Raw genomic sequence first — 17,495 nt, 5'->3', positions numbered from 1 at the left:
CCTTCCCACCCATTCGCTCATTTTTCACCCACCCTTCGGGCTGTTCCCTTGCAGTTTTCCTTCATTCCCTGATTTTGAGGTCCTGACATGTGAATGCACCCTACGTTCACCGAAGTCCAAATCCAACCTTATAGCCCTGTTCCTCCCTCTAAACTGACCATTTTTCCTTTTTACCTACCCCTGTTCCGGTGCACGGTTTTCGAGTTATTAATTTTTGAAGCATTTTGCGCAAATTAGCCGGTTTCCCATGAGAACGCACTTTTCTTGCTTCGGAACCGTGATCTGACATCATAGCCCTGACAATCACTTTTCCCCTGACATTTTTCCTTTTTAGTCCGTGTCATTTTGATGCACGCTTTGTCCAATATTAATTTTCCGGGCTTTTTAAGACTTTTTCGTGCGTCTTTTTGACATTTTTCCGTGTGAACCTGCCCTGTTTGCATCGGAATTCCAATTTGATTTGACAGCCGTGTCCCGTGTGTCTTCCTCCATCTTTTTCCTTTTTCCTCCCCCTCTTTTGACTTCCGGATTATTAATTATTAATTTTTAAATGAGTTTTCGGGCGTATTTTTGGTGTTTTTTTGCATGTGAACCCCTCCTACTTCCACCGGAACTACAGTTTAACGTGACAACCCTGTGCCACTCCTTCCTGCGGACATTTTTCCTTCTTACTACATGTCAGTCCCCGGCGCACGGTTCGCTCGATATTAATTTCCGATCCCATTTTTGGGTTTGTTTTTTGGGTTTTTCCCACGTGAACGCATCTTATCTCAGTCAAAACTATGTTTTGATGTGATAGGATTGTCGGACACGTCTTTCTGCACAGTTTTCCTTTTTCCTGCACCTCGTTCCGATGCACGGATCTTCCAATATTAATTTTTAATTGCGTTTTTTGATACGTTTTTTGTGATTTTTGCACGTGACTGCCCTTTACCCCTCCCAGAACCTCCGTCGCATATTTTTCCTGTCTTCCCCCTGTTGTCCTGTCCACTTTTTGTTTTTACGCCATTTCGTTTTGACGCCCGGATTGGGAGTTATTAATTTTTCTTTATTTTTATGAGTTTTTACGCGCCCCGTCCCGCGCGTGAACGCGCACTTTTCCAATTTTACGCGTTTTAACGCGCCCCGGTTGCATCCGCATGTCTCGTCCCCGTATCCGGACGCCCTTTCCCTCCCGTCACCGCAAATTTTTTTACCCCCGCCTCACGCATGCGTGCGGGATAGGGGTGTCTCACCTTCCCCTCTCTTTTCTTTCTTTTAATTAATTAATTTTTTTAATTTTATTGATTTATTTCAACCTAAACCACCCCCCCAACGGGCACCTCCCCCCCCCCGAATCCCAACCACCATCTCTCTCTCTCTCTTTCCTTTCTCTTCTTCTTCTTCTTCTTCTTCTTCTTCTTCTTTCTCTCTCCTACCCCTCTTTCTCTCTCCCCGACCCTCCCCCCCATCTCCCCCACCTGCTGCTCCTCTTTCCTCCTCCCTCCACCTTCCTCCCCCTCCCTTCTTCCTCCCTCTCTTCTTCTTCCCCTCCCTTTCCTCCCTCCGCCCTCTTCCGCCTCCCTCGCCTCCTCTGTCCCTCTCGCCTCCATCACCTTTTCCCTTCATCATCCATCCCTCCCTTCCTCTCCTCCCGCTCCTTCCTCCCTTCATTACCCCTCCCTCCTCTCCCCTCTCCATCCGCCGCCTGGGCCACAGGGCCGCCATCGCCATCGCCTGGGCCACAGGGCCGCCGTCGCCATCGCCAGGGCCACCAGGGCCGCCGTTGGCTCCGCCCGCACCGCCCGGATCTACACTGTCCCTTCCGTCTGCCGCCGTCGGCTCCGCCCGCGCCGCCGCCCTCTTCCATCTCCTCCTCCTCCTCCCTGTAACTACAGGTTAGTTACTTCACCACCCTTAGGTTAACTAACCCCTATTAAGTTCACTAACCACAATTCAGTTAACTAACTTTAGTCTAGTAAACTAACCCCCCCTAGTTAGTCTAACCCCTCCCTAATTCAATTAACCCTACCTAGGTTACACTAACCCTAGGTTCCTTAACCTTACCTAGGTTAAACTAACCCTACTTAGGTTAGTTAACCCTCCCTAGTCAACTAACCCTACCTTAGTCAAACTAACTTTAGCCTAGTTACACTAACCCACCTTAGGTTAGTCCCCACCTTAACCTAACTAACCCTAGGTTAGTTAGTCTACCCTAGGTTAGTTAGAATCTGCCTTAGTTTACTTACCTGACTTTGCCTAACCCAGACTACCCTAGTTCCCTTTGACTAACCAGACTTAACTTAGTCTGACTTACATGATTTACACAGACTAACAGGACTTAGCTGACTTAATTTGACCCTACTTACCAAACTAAGTTGATTTTCCTGCTTTATTTGATTTAATTAATTTATAAATTAATTTCCACTCCATAAAAATTTCAAAAAAATTTCTAAAAATTTCCTTCACTTTCTGTAAATTTTTGGAAAATTTTCAGCTGGAAATTTCAACCCCCAAAATTACAGAAAATTTCATATTTGCCTATTTCTTCTCAAATTACCTTAAAAATTACCTTAAAAATACAGAAAAAATTCTGATAGATTCTAGCACCTTCCACCCACCCCCCCTTGACCTTGTTCCATCTCTTTTTCACTTTAAAATATTTTTATATCCGGTACCCCTATTTCAAATTCACTTTATAAAAAAAAACACAAAAAAAAAAAACAAACAACAACACAACAAAAAACACAACATAACACAAACCAACAACAAATCCACAAACAAACCAAACCAAACAAAAGAATACACAACAGACCCCACGCACACACAACTTTACCATAAAAATCCCAATTTTATTTTTATACCTTAAATTGTCGATATTTTCTACATGGCTGATAATTTCTTTTTACTTCATCCCCTATCCATCTTTAATTATTCTTTCTTTAAAAAAAAAACCAACAACAAATTGCATACCTAACCACATCGCCTTTATTCACACAAATCCAAAAAAAAAAACCCAAAAAAAAAACAAACAACCACACGTAACTCCACTAACCATACTTTCTAACATCAATTAACCAAATCACATTTTAAAACCATCCCCAACCCACATATAATTCCAACCCAATACCATATAAAATTACGTAAAAAAAAACAAAATAATAAATCCTCATACAATAAAACCAATCTACTCATAAAAATTGACACATCCACTAAGGTTTTGTCTTTGTTGTTTCGTCAGTGGTCTTTACTTTTCTTTTACTGGATTCACTTCTTTTGGGGGACTCTTCCGTGCGCATTTAGGCCATTACATACACATCCCTTCCAGGTATTTATTTTATGTGCTTTATTTATTTTCATTTCTCCCTTAATCACAAATTAATTGTTAAAATGACCTATTTATTCACCCACAGTTTCCAGCGCATTTGCGCTAAACACACCATTTTTTTAATTAAAAAAAAACCCGCCGTTCACTTAGTACGCGCTACGTGCGCTAAAGAGGCACTTTAATATTTTTAATTAAAATGAACCAGCCGTCACACGAGTACGCGCTGGCAAAAAAGCGCTCCACATCACCTTAATTTGTAATCAATGAACTTGCATTTAGAGACACAGTCTGGGTATCGGAGTCCGGGATTCGAATTAAAGCACCGTTTTCACCTAATAATTGGTAATTAAATTTATAAGAAGGAACTACCGTTTTCTTGCTAAGGTTTATCACTTAATAAAAATTCACCCATTTCTTAATAATTTCTTAAAATAAACCTTTCATTAAATTAAATCCCCTCACTGCACTTAATTCCCCTTTTTAACAAACCGTTTCGTGGGATGGGTATGCGCTGTCATTGGAGTTATTTCCATAGTCAAACACTGGTTTATCAACGATGTAGTCTTGATCTGTGTAGGTTGTAGTGATGTTTTGGTTTACTGTCTTTGTTACGGTTAAGGGTACGGTGTGTAGTTTTTTCCTTTATTGCCTGATATGGGGTTCTGGGTGTTTGTTTGATGCATAGCATAAAGCTTTCGGTCGCATATGTCTCAAGGTCATGTCGAATTTTTTCTAGGTTGTGGTTTGCTTGGGGTTAGTTGGTCGAGTCATGTTTTATTGTTTTGGTTGTTCTCTTATCCTTGGTTTTTTGTCTGTTGCTTTGCAGGCATTCTCCTTGATTGTATGTGTTTGTGGTGTGTGTGTAACCATCTGAATGGCGCCTTCTCACGCTCCTCCCCCTATTCAGTATGTCCCACTAGTTAGTAGGGATTACTCTTCCCTACTCACTTTTGAGCCTCTCATGAAGGCGGGACTCGCTGCTTTTGTGGCTACCTCCTTTCCATTGCTTCCAGAGGATCCGTCGTTATGTGATGAGTTTCTGGCCTCCTACAGCAAGAAGACAGGACTAGTCCAGAGAATTTCTATAACTTTGACACCTCGAGGCCTAGGGAAGGCTCTGTCTCTTCCCTCCAAAGGTGAACCTTTTGTTACCACTCGTCAGCTTTTCTCTAATGAGGAGATTCTGAAGCTGTTGCAAAAGCAAACAAGGGAAATGCTGGATGTTAAGAAGGTGATCAACTCTTCAGGAGTTTTCTTTTCCATGATCACTGATCCCGTATGGAAGATGGTCTGTCAGTTTCTCTAGGACAGGTTTATGCCTGCCAAAATGCCATCCCAGTATTTGTCCAAAGAGCTTTTCACATCTTCCAGGATGGTGTTGAAAGGAGTTGCTATTGATTGGAGCACTTACCTCCTCACTAAAATGGATCAACATTTCGTCAAAGTCACCAGGGGTAATGTTACCAATGTCACATATGGATCATATTTGTCTGACTTCTTAACCTATTCAGGTTTACAGAAGCCTGTGCCTCCACCTCCTCCATCAGATCCCGTTCCTCCTCCTCCACCTTCAGATGAGTCCGAACCTATTGACATAGAGGATGATGATTCTCCGCCCTCCCCTGGTCATATAGCGTAAACGCTTGAAGTGGGTAGCGGATAAAGCTCCTTCAGTACTTCCTTCAGTGCCCATTCCTGCTACCTCTGGCAATGATCTCCCTGGGTATCTCACTTGTAATAACCTGTTTAGAGCACATCGCAAAGGATCATTGGACATATCAGTTCCCTCGCTGAACAATCTAGTCTCAGGAGATGCAATTCCTTTCCTCCATAAAGACATTCAGAGTTCCATTGAATTGTCAGTGACAGCCTGTGTTCAACAGCTGTACGCGTCCTTTTATGAAGAACTCATGCAGTCTAAGGACCAGTTGCATAAGGCAACATCCGAGTTCGCTTCTGCTAAGGATACCCTAGCAGATTTGTTTAAGTAGATGGAACAACAAACCCAACTGGTTGCCACCCAAAGAGATGAGATCTCTTCTTTGAAGATCCAGTTAACTAGAGGCTCAATCAGAGGTTACTAGCCTTTCAGAGGAGAAGGAGAAGATGTCCAGAGAAGCGCAGGAGTTCCAAACTCTCTTAGATGACAAACTTTCAGCTTTACAGACTGCTAATGACATAGTGGCATCCCAAGCCTCCCAAATCAAGCAGTTGCAAGATCAATTGGCAAAGTCACGCTCTATTTCTCCAAGCCCTAATGTTCCCGTGATTCCTTCTCTTTCACAGCAGGACTTGGCTGCTCTTCAGAGACAGGCTACCTTGTGTCCTCTATTCCAAGATAAAGTGGAAAGATTGTAGTCCAGAATGGACTTGTTATGGTCTACATTTGAGCAGTTTCAGGAATATGTTCCACCAGACCATTCTTTCTTTGTCCACTACCACTTACAGAAGTTGGCCTTCTACATGAAGCTTTCCACGATGGATTTACCTCTTCCAGAGGATGGATGGAGTGGGGCTTGGTCTGCTGAGTTATTGACAGAGGTGGTGAGGATGGTGTTTGAGGATTCTGTCACGCCAGATACCATGTTGATGTCATACATGTATCTACGAGGAGACTTGTTAATTCTAGATGAGGTGGATATGGCATGGTATGTGGGGGATATGGTTCTACAAGCTGTTTTGTATGTCAACCATTTGGAGTTGCGCATAGCTGACATGTTCCAGAGTTACTCCTCCAAAGTGGCTGATTGTCATGATAATTCCTGGCATCCCATGATTGATTCTATGGTTTTGAATCAAAGACAAAACACAGCTCCTACTTATGCCCAGAGTACTAATCAACTGAGGATGGATCTCTTAGCCTATCTTTCAAAACATAATCCGTTTGATTCTACCTTCTTTGATGCCTATCATAGACGATCTCTCTTAGGACCTTCTGTTCCTACCCTCCTATCTTACCAACAAATGGCTCACCGATATGATCTATATCTTTCCCTTTGTCAATCTAATTCCACCACTATTTTACCCCTTCTTTTCCAACCTTCATCTTTCCCTCAAATTCCCATTTTCACATATTGCTCCTTTATTGAGGATAGAGTACTTTCCCCTTCTCCACCCTGTCCTTCTCCATCCATTCATGTACCCTCCACATTTCCTATTTATCAGTTAACACCCTTCCTTAGTGATTTCCTACAAATTTCTACCACTCCTTCTTTAAATCATTCTTCCTTTTATGATTTTGCCTATCCCTTACTTCATCCACTTTTCCTTATTCCACTTCCCTCACCTAACACTTCTATATCTCAACCACCTCAGTTGGTTAGTGACTATGACGGGTTTGATAATCAGATTTCCATAAGAAGGGGATGGAGTTCGAATGATTCCCTTACAGGACCTCAGATCAATTGGCCAGTAATTCCAGGAGAATGGACAGCTGCCAGTCAAGCTTATCAGAACTATGTTCATTTTGCTCAGCAGTATTCACAGTCTGCAAATCCTTCAGTGCGATTAACTGCTCACTTTGCTTGGTACTTGGCATATATGCATAGGCACTCTCATAATGATTCCAAGCCTATTCTAAAGTTGTGCATGAATGTCAATGTGAGCATTGATTCCCAGCAGCTGGATATATTGTATTTTCATGCCCTTTGTTTGCCTAGCAGATACCTGGTCCTATTGGAAAGGATGTGCTGTCTTCAGTTTTTTCAAAATCCTCCCAAAACCTTTGTAGATGAATCCTTGTCTATGGATCGTTTCCGACAACATCAATCTTTTAAGAGGGATCATCTTCATTGATACCTTTCCAATGTATGGTGGACGCTTTTTAATGAAAATCTCTCTTTTTGGAGGGGTCATTCAGATGATTGTGTTGTGTGTAGTGTTTGTGTTGTGAGTTCATTTATGTAAAACAAACGTGGTGGTTTCCTATTGGATTGGATTTCGTGTGTGAGCTACATTTTGGAGAATTGTGTTGATGGGATGGTGGTTGGAGAGTTGAAGCTGATGCTGATGAAGAAGAAGAAAACTCTTATATCCTTTATAAATTTGTTGTGATTTTTAGTTTGATAAGAAGTATTAGTGTATAAAGGGTTTTCCTTTCTTTGTATTTTTATATCAGATACAGGTTATAAGTTGGGGTCGTGGTGGATGGATTCTTTTTGAAAAGATATTGTAGATTAAAGATGCGCTTTTTACCTGAACTTGTATTTCCTTTTTCCTGGGTCGCGAGGACGCTTCCTTATTAAGTGTGGGGATATGTTGAGTGTTGAAATGACTTGTTTTTTGGCTGATTTTTTTTGTTTTTGAGAGCTGAATGGTTCATTTTATGAGATGATTGATTGGTTTGGAAGTGGTTTGAGAGTGTTTTGGATGATATTGATTGTGTTTTGGAAGTTCATGATGTTTATTAGTGGTTCTGTGATGTTCTGATAGGTTCTGATTGGTTCTGTATACCTTCTGTATAGCTTCTGTTTTGTTCTGATTGTCTTCTGTAAGGAGGGATGGAGTATTGAATGATGAAGATTGAGATCTTGTGAAAGCTTATTGAATGATTTGTGAGAGTTTGGAATGGTTTGAGTATGAGTTATGTGGTTTTGATGACCTTCTGTAACCTTCTGTAGGTCTTCTGTAGAGCCTCTGTCTCTGTTCTGTTCTGTTATGTTCTGTACTGTAGCTGTTCTGGTACTGTTCTGTGACTGTTCTGTATGCTTCTGTATGTGTTCTGATGGATGAGAGTGTAGCTTGGGAAAGTTTTCTAGCCTTGGAAAGAGGTGAATACAAGTGTAAAAGAGCTGAAAGAAGTAGTTGCTGAAGACTCAAGTGAAGACTAGAGTGAGGTGACAGTAGTGAGCTATGAAAAGACACTGTAGTGGCTCTGGTGACTCTTCATATCAGACATACCTCTTGGGAGGGGTATCCACGACCTAAGAAGGATTATTGAGAGTGATTTTGAGAGATTGTAGTGAGGAGATGGTGTATTATTGATGGAGAGAGAGAGAGAGAGTCAGAGATAGCCAATTCTATTGAAACAGAGTGATTGTATATGGGAGATTGAGAGAGAAGACTATGAAGATATTGAAGATGAATACTATGTGATGTATTTCCATTCAAAGATGGTGTATTCCTTTGCTTTCTTTGTTCTATTGATGGATTTTATGAAGATGTTGAAGAATATGGTTGATTCTATCAAATCCGTGGGAGATCTACATGAGGCTGTATGAAGATTTGCTGTGCCTGGTGTTCTTTTCTTCATTGTGATCATGTGAAACATAATAAACAAGCTTGTTGATGTTACAAGATAGATTTTCTTGCAAGAGAATTCCCTTTTCCTTGGTGTTCCTCTTGGGGCTCCAGGTGTAGACATCCCTCTTCGGCTTTCTTTCCACCTTATTCGGCAGCCCCAGTGCCATTCCACCAACTCCAGGGTCAGCTCGATCTGTACTTGTCTGGTGGCTTCATTCTCGTGCACCGTGATGGTGCCTTTGTTTCTATTAAAGGTGCGTAAAAAGTTGACGCACTGGGTGTAGTCCACCCTCTGGCCCACTGTGTCTAGGTATTTTTGCAGATGGCACTGGTCTATGATTTGATGCATTGCCGGCTCTTCGATGGCCACGTCTTCAAGGTTGAAGATGTGACGGAACTTTAGTTGGTTGAAGGCTCTCGTCTCTACCGTGAGGTCGTACTTCGCTTGCTCCTCCTCCGAGAAGGGAAGCTTGCTCGCTTTGTCTTGGCTTGCCATGATCGATGCCATTGCATTTCTCTTGTCTCTACTGTGAGGCCGTACTTCGCTTGCTTCTCCTCCGAGAAGGGGAGCTTGCCCACTTTTTCCTGGCTTGCCATGATCGATGCCTACAAGTTCAGTCATTTCCACTATTAGTGCTTTTTGACAAATAACTTGCTGAAAGAAGAAAGGCGTAGCATATTTTATTGAGTATAGCCTTAACTTTTCTTTTCAAACTTTAACCATTACATCTTACCATTGCATTTCAAATTTTATTGACATTTCATACTTGGTTTACTTTTTAAATTCCACCTTACCCCCTCCCCCTTTGGAACGAGAAGAATCTGTCCCATGATTGGAGGTTGAGAGGACAAGGGCATTCATCATAAAGAGCGTCGGTCTATTTGTGTAGGAGCCAAGCGTAGAAGTTGGGGTTGTACTCTAGCTAAGTTTCACGGTCTAATTCGAATGGACGGATACCCACGTGCGTGATGTATGTCTAAACATCGGTTAGGATCGCCAGAATCGACCCGACTTACAATGTGGAGCTCTTTCTCTATTAAGAGGCAATTAAGGTAGGGATGCCCCTTGATGTGCTCTTCCATGGGTCGGTCACGAAGAGTGGTTAATACTCGATACGAGGTTGGTGCGACGTAGGTGGGGTTGTAATCTACTATTTTGATTGCGCAGTGTTGCTCAGTGTTGGTCATTATGAGGCACCCCTCAACTTCCCATTGCAACCTAAGAGTGTACCAATGCTTCAAAAACGTGGAGTCTGTATCAGCGAGCTGGGATAACTTGGTGATTTCCTGATCAGTGATAGCAGAAGTAGTTCGCTGATCGTAGGATGTGTGAGACGTTGTTTAATGGCTTGCTCTTTGGAGATCTCGCTGCTGAGCAACTCAGCAGCAGAGCGAGAAGCTTTTGCAAATGCGAATTCAAAAGTCTCCCAAGAGCAAGGCATATTGCGCACTTCCGTTGCAAAGGGTTCTTCTAATAGACCTAAGTCCAAGCGGTCATAGCTAAGGGCTAGCAACACGAAGGTGGCATCAAGTCGTTTAATGCATTCCACCACGTCATCCCCAGTGTCCTCAGCAAGGTCAGCGGCTAGCGCTAGAAAGGATTTTTGTTCATAGGAGGGCGTGAGACCGACGGGTGGTTGAGGTTTGCTAGAACCAGAGGCCTTGACAATACAGAGTTGCGGTTGGGAGTTTCCTTGAGCCTGCAGTTGGGCTGTTTGGAATATGGGTGAATTAGGGTCAGCCACCACAGATGGACTTCTGCATTCAGGTTTGCTTTGGGGAGTCGGATTGATTTGGTCGGATGATGCCTCTTGTGACAGTGGCTATTGCTTGGGCTGATAGGCCCGTGCGACTCTCTTGGGCCGAAGTGTAGATGAATTAGATGGCTGGGGCTTTGGAGAGCACTGCGGCTTATGGTTTTGAGGTGTTATGGGACATGGGCTGATCAAGCTTGAGGGTGGCGTATGAATAGTGCCTCTGGCCCTGGGGGCCTTAGGGATCCACAGCCAGGTATTTCCCTCGTAGTAGCCTTGCGAATGCAAGAGAGCTTTAGGGACGCATCTTTGCTTGATCACGTAGCGCTTACTGTGATTGTGTCTTGGCCTCCTAGTTTTAGAGTTCTGGGTCTTATGAGGATAGGAGCGTCAACTCCTAGGTGGTTATTACGGCTGTTTAGGCACCCATTGGAAGCGAGGCTATTGGGCCTTAGCTTTGGCTACTGGGGCTTGCGGTTTATGGAAGTTGGGGAGTGGCAGCCATGCACTATCCCCTCCTTAGTCTTGCCTATGGATGTTTCTACCAGTGGCTTTGCGGACGGTGATGGTGTCGTGCAGCCCTTGCTAAAAGCTGTGACAATGCGCAAGTTGCCTATTGCTAGGTGGATGCCCTGCAACTCATAATCAACATTGCAGTGAGTCTTCTTTTTGAAGGTTCGCCCCAGTAGTGACTTCGTGCCTGCGTCTGTAGCACTTGGCAATACATAAAAAAGCATTGGAACAATCTTAGACTCGATAGAAATAGCGACTCTGCACTTGCCGAGAAGTGTGTATGATTGAGCCCCATATGGGTTTAATTTGGTAGTTGTGGGTTGAAGTAGTGGTTTGCCAAGTTGGATCCAATGATTGTGGGTTAAGACATTGAAGTCTGCTCCCTCATCGATCAAGGCGTTGAAAGCGCATGTTTGCTTGGTAGTGATCGTGATACGAAGATAAGCAGGTTCTACGGCTTCCTCCTCCTCTTCATTGATTTCAGTGATTGTAGCCACTTGCCGACGGTTCTAACAATGGTGGGTCATGCAAAGGATGCGTGGGAGGGTAGTACTTCTTGACACGACTACCATTGAAGAAGCCTATTCCCTCACCGTCTAGTGTCTCAAGCTCGACATTGCCAGTTTGGCTGATTGCACGAACCTTGAAGGGTCCAAGACCTCTGAATTTCATTTTTTGCTTATGCTCCTTAACTGAGTAAAGGAGCACTAAGTCACCCTGTTCGAATTCGCGCTACTTGACATGCTTGTCGAACCAGCTTTTGCGTCGGGCTTTCTCACAAATCAGTGCGTGGGTGGCTAGAAGACGAGTTTCTGATAGGCGTTCCAGCTCGACTAGGCATTGCGTCCATGCCTCCTTCCCTTCCCACCGTTCTTGAAGTGCTTTTCTCAGGCTAGGAACAAAGAATTCTAATGGTAGAATTGCCTCAATTCCATAGGTCAGTCTGAAGGGGGTTTGGCCGACAGTCGTTTTATAAGCTGTGCAGTAGGCCGACAAGGCTGCCATCAGCTTGTTGTCCCAGTCGCTGCGTGAGACTGAGACTACTTTAGTCAGGACATTGATAAGAATCTTGTTAGTTGATTCTGCCTGGCCATTCACTTGAGGGTAGTATGGTGAGGATTTGCGATGGACAATGAGAAAGGTGGATAGGAGATGTGCTATCACTTTGTTGATGAAGTGTATGCCTTGGTCGCTAACCAGTTCGATGGGGCAGCCGAAGCGCGAGATCACTTGCTCCCATAAGAACTTGGCAGTCGTCCTAGCGTTGTTTTTTCGTGTGGCTCTTGCCTCTGCCCCTTTTGTGAGGTAATCCGTGGCCACAACGATGTACTTGACTTGTGAGTATTGCGCCACAGGACTGATGGGCCCTATGAAGTCGATTCCCTATTTTTCGAAGGGTTGGCGACTAATAATTGGGGTCAGCTCCATTTGATCTTTATGAATCGGGACTTTCGTCCGTTGGCACTCATCACAATGCTTGACGAATCGCTTGGCGTCATGAAAAAGTGTGGGCCACCATAGTTGAGGCTGCAGCACCTTCCGTGCTGTTGTGTCTCCACTAAAGTGTCCTCCCGCGATGCTGTTGTGCGCCTCTGAGAGCACATCGTGCATCTCATGCTCACACACGCATCTACACAACAATCCGTCTTGCCCCAGCCTATAGAGTTGGCCTACAATCAGCTGGTAGGGCTAAATCTTCAGGATCAAGTGCCTAAGTCAGGCTTTTTCTATTGGTCGCTCGGGTAGTTTGTGCTCAAGCACTTGGACTATGTCGTCTGCCTAATACGGCATTAGATCAGCCTTAAATAAATCTCTCTCGCTGGACAGGTGGAATAGGTGGGCGTCGGGTAACTCATCAACGATGCCTGGTCTAGCAGCTTCTCCTGTGGGGATGCGTGACATGTGATCAGCAATGTAATGTTATTTTCCCTTTCGTACTACCACGGAGAAATCAAACTCTAGAAGTAGGAGGAGCCATCGAGCTATGCACCCTGTAGCACAAGGTTTGTTTACTAAATAGAGTAGGGCTTGATGGTCCACGAAAAAGATGAAGGCTGTGGCCAATAGATGATGCCGGAATTTCTTCACAGCGAACACCATGGCTAATCCCTCCCTTTCTGTTGTCGAGTAGTTCATCTCTGTCTCAGTGAGTTGTCTGCTAGCAAAGCTCACCGGATAATCTAAGTTGTGCTCACCAGATTGGCACAACATTGCCCCCACGGCAAACTTAGAAGCATCAATGTGCACGTGGAAGGTAATGGTCCAATCTGGGGCTCATAGAATTTGTGCTGTTGTTAGAGCATTTTTCAATTCTTCGTACGCTCGTTGGCATGCCTCGGTCCACTCGAAGACAATCAGCAACTTGTACCATGGTCTGGCGATCAGCGCGTAGTTCAATACAAACTGCCGATAGTATTCGGTATGGCCTAAGAAGCATTGAACTCCCTTGTAATTAATTGGGGGTGGAAGGTCAACAATAACCCTGACCTTCGAGAAGTCAGTGACAATGCCGTTCTTGGACACCACGTGTCCTAAGATGCATCCGTGCTTTACCCAAAACTAACACTTCAAGGGGTTCAAGGAGAGACGATATAAGCGATACCGTTCAAAGACTGCGCAGAGTTTGTCTAAGTGTTTGATCCAGGTCGAATGGACACACAGGTTGTCGACAAAGGCCTCTAACTCCTTGCGAAGCATGTCCTTAAAGATAGTGCACATGAGACGTTGAAAAGTGGCGGAGGCATTGGTCAACCCGAAGGGCATGACTATGTATGCAAAGACATCCCACTCAGTCGCGCAAAGGCAGTCTTGTGCCTGTCTGCAGGATGCACTTGCACTTGGTTATACCCTGAGAAGCCATCCAGAAAACTGTAGGCTTCCTTGCCTGCCACCCTCTCAAGCATGTGCTCAGTGTATGACAATGGATAGTTGTCTCTCTTCATAGCAGCGTTCACCTTCTTGTAATTGACGCACACTCGGATTTTTTCGTTCTTCTTCATTACAATGACTATGGGTGATACCCAGTCTGTGTGCTCAATTTCGTAAATGAATCCATCTCTCATCAGCTTGTCAATTTCCTCTTTGACAGCATGAGCGTGTTTTGGATTCATAGGGTACGGTCGCTGCTTGACCGGCATTGCGTCCGACGTCATGGGTATGTTGTGAGTCACAACACTCGGATCTACCCCTTGTAGCTCTTCTAAGGACTAGGCAAACATGTCTATATACTCTCGCAAGAGAGCGACAAGGCTCGCTTCTTCTTTGCCCATCATGTCGTCAGCAATGAACACTGGTCGGGGTGTTTCCCCTTCTTGGACTAAGTCTATCTCCTTGACTTTGGCAATTGGTTCGCTCGTCTACCCTTGACGTTTGGCACCTAACATAACTACTACCCTATCCCCTTTTTTGAATTTCGTGAAGCGTTTAGGGAGGTCTTGCGGCTTTTGCTGTTCTTCTATTCGTGTATCCCTGGGTTGCTTTGCCCTTTCCTGCTTTAACCATCTATGCCTCAGGTGGATGGGTAGGTCCCCCTTGGTATGTCTGGTCGTGGGTGGCCTAGGGATCTCTGGATCACTATCCAAACTAACTTCCGACTCAGAGTCAAACCCTCCATCTTCGCTAGAAGAGGTGGTCCCCCCTGGTGGCCGTAGTTCAGATGGTGATTCAGTCCTAAGTATTGACATTGTTCCTGGCTGGGCTAGGCCTGCTTGCTCAAGGTCTATGGCTCCTACGCATTCCAGCCAAGCGCGATCACATTCCATGCTCATGACTCCTCACTCTACTCTAAGGGTCTACCTTTTCTGCGGCTTGGCGTCTGCTCGTATCTGCTCAATTTCTCGTCCTTCAGTGTCCTATTCTATGGTATCCACTTCACCCTCGCTCTCATCACTGAAGAATTGGCAGTCTTCGTATTCGTCGCTAGAATCTTTGTCGTCCGACTGCTCGTCATCTCCTAGGGTTTGGTATGTCTTGTGCTGTTTGTCAGGGACTAGGGCCCAGTTATACGTGAGGTTTAAATCGTGCACTCTGGTCCATTGCCACTTGGATTCCTCTAAGAGATCCTGGAGTGGTTTAAAATTTTCAGCTGGATTGCCAGCTAGCTGGTCCGTCAGGTATTCCAGTATCCCATGGAGTTCCCTTTTGTTGGATGGTATATGGAAGGTGACAGGCTTAGGCTTTCCACGAAGGCTTCCTGCCATCATGCAGACAGGTGCAGAGAGTGCTTTGTTAGACTTGCCGATCGTTTTGATGGCTTGTTCATACGCCTCATGATTTGAGAATGGCAGGTCGATTGCAATGAGAACGTGCATCCAATCCCGCTCATCCTCTGGGCATGGGATATACTTGGTCAAGGGCCCATAGGGCTTCTTGACCTGAGCGTTTCCCTTGAGCATAGCAGAGATGGTGTCTAGGTCGACTGATGAGGTCTTCCAAGTGTCCATCTCTATCCTTACGACATCCGTTCTATTGCCAAGGAAGATCAAGCCGTTACCCCAATCTTTGATGACTCCAGCGTTGCGCATCCAGGGTCGGCCTAATAGGATATCGTAGTCCACTCCCTTCATGACTATAAAGTCAACAGAGAACTGGACACCTGCGATCTTCACTGGCCAATTCTTCAATACCCCGAATGGCTTCACTCTCATACCATTTGTTAAGTGACATTAAACCTAGCAACTTCGACAGGTGGGTTTCCCCAAGTCTGAAGCACTGCATGCTAAGCACACTAACCCCAGCTCCCATGTCTACAATCCCCTTTCTTGTTGTGTCACCTAGGGCTAGGACCGGTAAGACCATGTGCATCTTAGAGCCTTCCCAAAAGGCATTGACGTGCAAGGATTTAGGCATGGAGCGCATCCTCAAACTTGGTAATTGCATTTCTACATCATGGTCTTGAGGGTCTGCCGTGACCTGCTCTTGTGACCCTTCGACCCACTGCTTAAGATCTTGCCATAGGGTAGGATGGTGCTTAAGTAGATCTCCCAGGCTAAGTGTTACAGGGGTAGTCACTAACATGGTCAGGAGATCGTTGGATACTCGTCCCTCCCCTAACCCAGATTGTCCGGGCCAGTGGGTACGACTACTCTGTGGCCCCATCGCGTCGAGGCTTGGTCTTAGTGACATTGCTTGTGGTGCAGTTGCTTCTGTCGACTTAGGTTGAGGCGGTGATATTGGCGTGCTTATGCTGGAGAGATCGTCAATCTCGTCCTCTATGATGGGCTCAGCGTCTTTGAGATGCTCTTGAGCCTCCTTCACCCATTCCTTCACCTTTTCTATGGCCTCTAATTGTCGCTTCGGATGTGGGTATTCCCCTACCTCAGTGCTTCCCTTTTCGGCCGTCTTAGGGGCTGAAGTCTCTGCCTTTGTGTTTGAAACCTTCTTTCTTGCAGGTAGAGTCGTAGCACTCTTGGTTTTTAGTACGACTTTAGCTTCCGATCTCTTCTTCTTTTGCCTGCGGCTTTTCTTCCCTATCGAGGTTGCGTCAAGATTGCTAGGTCCTGGCAGAGAGATACCGGCCTGCTGTTGAGATGACAAGCTCAACACATGCGGACATTGATGATGGACCACCTAGTTAGATGGGTCCACACGTCTACACTTAGCACGTCGGTGGTCATTATGACTCACACATGGCCACTGACTCGTTACTTATTATATTCAGGTTGTTACACCTATTTACAGCTGGCATAGTTATAGCGCCAGTCGACTAGTATAGTTGGTTATGCATTGTTTGACTTAGTAGGCTACTTTCCTTTATGTTGTATCTTATCTATACTTTGTGTACATTGTAAAGTGTGTGAAAGAAGAAGAAGAAATCAGCAAGAAAATGTTTTGGCCTCCATCTCTCTTCTTGTATCTTGAGTGAGCTTCTCCTTGTGTATTCTGTGTGTGTTCGGTGCAACATCTTGAGCAAGTCCCCCCACCACGTGATTCTTGACACCTGCTTCGTTTGGGCTTGGGTCATAACCCGCAATGGGATAGGTGTGGCCTCCCCATCGAGGTTTTCGACACCAAACAGTCCCATTGGGACAGATGGCAAGTTGGCTGTGAGCTAGAGGATGGCTTTCGCTTTGGGCAATCCACGAAAAGATGGGTGATTCCACACTCTGCGCACCTTTGGTCAGCCTTATCCCTGTTTTGCTGCTCTCTTTCAGGGTAGCATGATGAGACATGGCCAGGGTGACTGCAAGTCCAACAGGTGACTGGATCCTGCGTCTATCCTCCTAGGCCGCTATCTCGTCCCCTTCCCAATGCCATTACCGGCACAGGTCAATAATCCATGAGGACATCGTTGCCCTCATTGTCGTGCGAGACGTAAGGGTATATGTAGGTCTCTTCATCATTCGGCTCCTCCATGTAGTGTACTGGAGCGTCGCTCGGTGGGTGGGTCACGTAAGGACCAGGCGGTCTAGGAATGACTGTAGGATTTATGTCCATTCTAGGGACTGCTGGTTTCATATCGTTAGGCACGGGAAGAGCCAATGGGGCTCCCCTTCCGAAGAATGGATCCGGCCTGTTCGCTAGGTAAGGCTGGCCGTAGGGTTGCGAGTATGGAAGTCTTCTTGGTAATCTACAATGCGCGACATCATGGCCGAACCTACCGCAGTTAGCACAAGGTCTTGACCTGGGGTCTTGACACTCGGTCGGCAAGTGGTTTCCGCCACAGTATACACATTGGACGT

General features: G+C 45.2%; 1 non-coding gene across 1 annotated transcript; it reads left to right on the top strand.

The window, feature by feature from the left end:
- The first annotated feature begins 7,441 nt into the window (after window positions 1-7,441).
- On the top strand, window positions 7,442-7,510 carry LOC148028313 (small nucleolar RNA SNORD36). Its single transcript, XR_015692733.1, has one exon. It is a non-coding gene; the product is annotated as a small nucleolar RNA SNORD36 (small nucleolar RNA).
- The last annotated feature ends 9,985 nt before the right edge of the window (window positions 7,511-17,495 follow it).

This window comes from Lygodium microphyllum, chromosome 12 (genome assembly GCF_053477565.2).
Source record: "Lygodium microphyllum isolate KBCC chromosome 12, Lygodium_microphyllum_v1.1.10, whole genome shotgun sequence".
NCBI lineage: Eukaryota > Viridiplantae > Streptophyta > Polypodiopsida > Schizaeales > Lygodiaceae > Lygodium > Lygodium microphyllum.
This window is presented reverse-complemented; position numbering and strand designations above follow the sequence as displayed.